The sequence below is a fragment of the Arvicanthis niloticus genome, unplaced genomic scaffold, assembly GCF_011762505.2.
Source record: "Arvicanthis niloticus isolate mArvNil1 unplaced genomic scaffold, mArvNil1.pat.X pat_scaffold_400_arrow_ctg1, whole genome shotgun sequence".
Classification (NCBI taxonomy): domain Eukaryota; kingdom Metazoa; phylum Chordata; class Mammalia; order Rodentia; family Muridae; genus Arvicanthis; species Arvicanthis niloticus.
Genome location: NW_023046044.1, coordinates 56,320 through 62,357, shown reverse-complemented (window position 1 = coordinate 62,357; position 6,038 = coordinate 56,320). Strand labels below are relative to the sequence as shown.

General features: G+C 38.9%; 1 long non-coding RNA gene across 1 annotated transcript; it reads left to right on the top strand.

Moving 5' to 3' along the window:
- The first annotated feature begins 1,585 nt into the window (after window positions 1–1,585).
- LOC117702049 (uncharacterized) lies at window positions 1,586–6,038 on the top strand. The gene is made up of 3 exons (XR_004605956.2): window positions 1,586–1,721; window positions 2,696–2,794; window positions 5,960–6,038. It is a non-coding gene; the product is annotated as an uncharacterized LOC117702049 (long non-coding RNA).

The window sequence follows — 6,038 nt, the reverse complement described above, 5'->3', positions numbered from 1 at the left end:
AGGGGTTTTCTAGGGAGGAGAAATTGGGAAAGGGGATGGCATCTGAAATGTAAACAAAATATCCAATAATATTTTTTTAAAAAATAAAAACAGTAATACCCTGTATCAAAACCAAGGGAGCAATCTACAAAATTAACAAAAGACTCAACAAAACAAACTATTAAAATGAGGTCATTCAATTGATAAACTTCAGGAATTTCTGTTCCAAAAAATTTATTTTAATTCTGATTTTTTATTTTATATATATGAATGTTTTCCATGTATGCGTGTGTGTGTAACACGTGTGTACCCACAGAAATCAGAAGGGGGCCTTTCCAGACACATCCTCAGGTGCCATTTGGATTCAAGATGATCATCACAGTGTTCTCCAATTTTGACAATGAGTGTCTTCCAAGGAGGGGACCAGCGACTATTGGCACATATGAAAATGGTCTCTAATACAGTGGCAGGCTGCTGAGCAGCCACAGGGCTTGCAGAATCAATATTTCTTAATGGTACCAATCCCTCTCACAATGGTCATACTGTCTTTAATGAGCTTCCCTGTGGGAGAAGTTACCATGGATATGATTGCTCCTCAGTCCAAGATAACAGTTCATGGTTTGGCCATCAACATCTACTTTGACCATGGGTTCCTGAGGGTTGATCTAAATTGAGCCTCTTAACTTTCAGTCTCAGTCTATCTCCCAAGTGGTAGCTTCAGCCCCATGTGAGGTCTTTTGTTTCACTGTGGCTATGCAGGAGACTTTTTTCATTTTAAGATTTGATCTTTGGCTCCTGGTACCCTCTTTCTGAGATATTCATTCTTCTGGTGTCCTATTTCCTTGCAGTAAGAACATTAGTCCCTCTGTAATAGCCTCTTGGGAATCTTTTCTTCTTTTTGGGTTGCTGGGTTTCTGGATTTTCTCCAGTCCCCAATGTGACCACCATCATTTTTGCTTTTTTAAAAAGTACTTTTCCTATTCTTTATTTACATCCTCTTTCCAGTTAGCAATCCCTTTGATGGTGATGTCGATGAGGTATTCAGTATTCATTCCTATGAACCACTTTACCTTATGGAGCTTTTGGTGAACATCTAGTGCCAACTGACGGGCAAAAACATTGTGGACTATTGCACAAGGGCCTCTGGTTCAACATGGGTGTCTTGTTTTTAATATCACCAAGCTGATCATAGACTTCGTTCAGGGATTTATGGGTGAACTCTGAAATTTTGATTAGGGGTTGACTCCACAATCTCCATCCTAAACTCCTCCAGGATGACCTTTCTCATTCTTATAAAGGCCTGGAGACCCTCTGATGTGTTGGGGTTACATTTATGACACTCATTAGAAAAGAAGATATCAGCAAGTCACTCCAGATTATTAGTGTATGTATGATGCTTGAATAACCAGTTAAGCAGTTGTTGCCTGGAAGATCATAACCTCTTCATCAGCAATAAAATAGATGTGGGGGAGAGAGCAGGAGTTTGTAGGCAATAATCCCAAACAGGGTGGTGCCTATGCATAATGGTGGTTAGAAAGTTTATTGCACTTTATGGCTACTCTGAGTAAGGTGGGGTTACCAGTTGTGGTGAATTGCTGATAGACATATTGAACTGGGCTTTGTCTGAGAATCCCCTCCTTCTAGAGACTGGATGGCCTTGGAATTTGACACAATGGACACAAGAGCACTGGATGGCTCGGCACTGGAAACCTTCAAGGGATCTGAACCTTAAGCCATCTGAGGTGAGAGATCTTCTCTAGTGGTCTGTGGGCAAAAGAGCCAATAGAAGCTTTGGCATGAGTGAGCTCTTGGGTGGCAAGGCAGAATGTAAAACCAACATTGGAGCTTGGGGTTCTGGATCCTGAGTGTAGGGATGGTCACACCCAGGAAGAAGAGTATATGATAAAAGTTCTGAATCTTGATCCACTGCCTGGAAGATAGGTTTCTTTTACAGGGTTGAACCTCTAAATGATTAGGACAACAGTGGATTCCTAAAGGGCATGCAATTGAACCCGATCATCGGGGTGAAGCACAAGGCTGTACCAGGTACTGATATAAAGCACTGGTCAGATGGCCTCAGTCTCCAGTGTAGGCATCCCTTGATTATAATGAAACAGTTGTGGGGTTGCAAGGCCAATCCAGTTACAAAATATTCCATCTGAAACACTTGTGACATTCAGTGGAGCAGTTAAGTGAGCCACTAGTGTGTGAGGATGGAGTTAGAGGAGAAGGCCGTTTGTTAAGGATACAGAGTTGAGAATTGTTAATTTTAGGTGGTTGTTAAACCTTGGAGATCAGATTAAAACCATCAAGAGATTACTGAAGTTGTATGCATGGCATACCAACTACTAGAAATATTGAGGCAGGAAGATCAAGAGTTCCTCCTACTATGCTGTGCAATGCAGATTATGTCTTTAAAAATTCCTATGCCAGGACTTTGAAGATGTTTTTTCCTGGTTAATGGCAACAACAAAAACTGCCTAAACTAAGTGATGAAAAATATCAAAACAAAATGCTGATGGCATTTATTATAAAAACCAATTCATTTTAAGGAATCCTTTTATGATTAACTTATAATTGTGTTTTTCTGAATTGGATATTTTAGTCCTTGTTGAGTTGTAGACTATATCTAGCATGAGTGCAGTTCAGAACTGCATCAAGAGCAACAAACTTCACACTTACTAGTTATTTCATAACTCTCCATTTATATTTGTAGAATTCCTTTTATCAGCAACAGAAGAATTTTCAACAAATTAGATCTCGGCAGAGCCACAGCCTGAAAGCACTTACACAGGCAAATGAAAAATTCCTAAAGGTATGTTGTATATTGTAACACAATGCATTCTCTTCATACATTTCAACACTTTATCTATTTCCTATTCTGAATTAATTGATTGTGACTGAAGTAATCAAATTGGCAGATCTCTTCACTATTTTGGCAAGGAATTATTAAAAAACAGGAAACATTGAGCCTTTCTATCAGAAATGTGTATACACATCCAAAGTGTAGTATAGTAACATCATTTTAACATAATTATTTGAACTTGAATGCCTAGTATTTGTTGAATAAAGAAGTGCTTACTTGAGATTGTCCACTTCTTTTGTTTCTAAATGTATTATAGAGATATTTTCTGGCATAATAGCTTTTAGAATTACTACAATGGCCAGAATGATATTAAAATCTTAAAAGTGAGTCTAGAACAAAAAAGGTGAGGGCTAAAATTTGTAGATTCAAGGGCTGTAGAGGTGACTCAGCAGTTAAGATTGTTGGCTGCTCTGTCAGAGAACTGGTATTTGCTTCCCAGGAAGCAAATCAAGGGGCTCAGGATTCCAGCTGAAGGAGATGGGACACCCTCTGCTGGCCTTCGTCAACACCCATATGCACATGTGTATGCACGTAGACATGCCTATATAAATAAATGATAAAATCTTTTTAAATGTTGCACTATAGGATTACCTGTATGTGCATATTAGTGAGTCAAGGTCCCAACAGTAGTTTTGAGACACTTTCAAAACTATTAATTTCTAGAAATATCAAAGAGCAGGTCTGCAGTCTTATTGGAGAGTTTTGGTTACTGCCAAGGTGTTCATGACACTGCTGCAACTTTAAAGTCATTATGCTGTGTTAGCAGTTCATATTCACTGTAGCTGAATGGGACTATTGGTTGCCTCCCTCTTTTGGAAACTTTTCTGCCAACATGAAAGCTAGTTCCCAGAGGAGGCTGTCAGGTCAGATCCTGTTGCAGCCCAAGCTGCCCCACAGTTGGGGGCCAGAAATGTTGAGACCTGCACTACCCCTCTTTTGGGGACCAAAATGTCTCCGACTGTTCTGTCAGTGTTGGAACCCGTACTGCCAAAGCCTTGGGGGCTAAGTTGATAGAGCCTGCATTGCCCCAAGCTGCTCCTCTCTGCAGGTCGGGGTTCAGCATGAGAGTGAGGACAGATGCGAGGATTGGGACAAGACAGAGTGTGATTCAATCCCGTTTATTCTTCAGTCTCTTCTTCTCCAAGTCCCAAGTCTTGAGTTCATAGTTCCTAGTCTCTAGTGCCTCCAAGTTCCAAGCTTCTTTCCAGGCTCCCTTCCAAGTGCCTAATACCTAATAATCATTCTTCCTCAATGCCTAATTCCTACTCCAAGTTGTACTGTAAGTTGTACTCTCTAACCTAATCCCTAGTTCCAAGTTGTACTGTCAAGTGCCTAAGAATCTGTTTCTCTGTTACTCCAAATTGTTCTGAACTCTCCTGTCTGCCTCTCTCCTTTTATATGTCTCACTTCTAAGCCATGCCTCTAAGTCATGCCTTTAATCATGCCCTTACATCTTGTCTCTAAATCTGATCTCTAAGTCACACCCTTAAGTCACACACCTTTAAGTCTCACACACCCAAGGGAAAATCCTGAGTATCTAAAACAAGATGTTATCAGAGTGTGCTCAGCTGTTGTAGGCTGATGTAATCAAGTCTCTTGCCAGGGTATATGGCTCAAGATGCTTGCAAGGATGATAGCCGCCTTCTGTCAGCTCCCCACAAGATCCAGCTTGAGTCCTCTCAGTCCTATGTCCAAAGTTCACAGAAGAGTACTTTAGCATAAAATCAATTTAAATATTCAGCAGAGAGTTGATTCCATATGTCTGCCAAGTAAGCTTTCTAAGCTGTTTCTTTCTCTTCTGTAAATCTGATCTACAACTCTCTATTCTATGAAATCCCTTCCATCTACTGTATCTGCTCTCTACAGAATTGCTCTATACTAATCCAGCAGGCTATGTACTTCTATTCTTTAGTTATATTTCTTCTCTAGAATATTTTTAATTCCTTTATTTTGAAGCATTATTGTCTTACCAACCTAGTTGGAATCACCCCATTTTCTACATTATAGCTAAAAATAGGTTTATTTCCATTCTAGTTATGGAGTGTTGGAATTATTTGTTTACATTTTTTACATGGAAAGGGGTTGACCGGTGCTAATTTTTAAAGTCTCTCTACATGTAACAGCACACCTTAAATACTAGGCAAAAAGCAACATCTTAGTTAAATTCACTTAATTGTTCGGTGGATATGGTAGCACAGGAAAATGATACAGTTGTGGGGAGCCTTGAGAATGAAAGATGGGAAGTTGCAGACTAGCTTGGGCTACACAGCATGATCCTGTAATGAAAGCAGAAGTACCAAAATGTAGTTTTTGTTTTATATACTTGAAAACAATCTCATAATACAGAGCATTTAATTATTTTTATTCATGCTGTTAGTCATAATAAATAAACTATAACCTGATATTTGAGATGTTTATCAGAAATTTTCAAAATGGTCATATTTACTGATTAAACTTCTGGGTTTTCTAGTGTTTCTCATTCTACATACTTTTGTCCTTCCTCTCTGTTTAGAGGTATGGTTTAACGTGGCTCAGGCTGGCCTCTGTCTTCCTATATACCTGAGAACAGCCATGAAGCCCTAATCCTTCTGTCTTCACCGCTCTAGTGCTAAGATTACAAGAACGTCCCACTACTTGGTTTATGCTGCCCTAATGATCAAATCTAGGACTCATTCATGCTAGGCAGACACAGTACCAACTAACATAAATCTCAGTCCCCACCCTGCTTTTCAGACTGAATCTTAGCATGTTGTCTAAGTTAGTGTCCAGTTCTTTATGTTTCCAACTGTGCTTCAGGGTTACAGGGAGCTGCATGTTTTTTTATTCTATCTAACCTTAACCTCTCATTAATTTATTAATTCATGCAAAGTGTACTATTTTAACAATGCTGTAATTACCTTTGATTCACTTGTTCACACATGTAATACATATACATATATATTCTTTATGGTGTGAATTTTGGGTGTTTATATAGTACAGTTGTTTTATGAAGATGGAATTGATAGAAGATGTTATTTGAATATGAAAAGATTCTTAATTTTGGAAATTAATTTTTAACTTTAGAGCCTGTGGTGAAAAGCTGTTTTGTAATTAAACCATTCTTTTGTGCCTTAGGGTATGGAGAACTTGGAGAAGGACATGAACAGTGTACTTTCTAGTGTACAACGTGAGTTTAAAAAGCAAATGGTTTTCC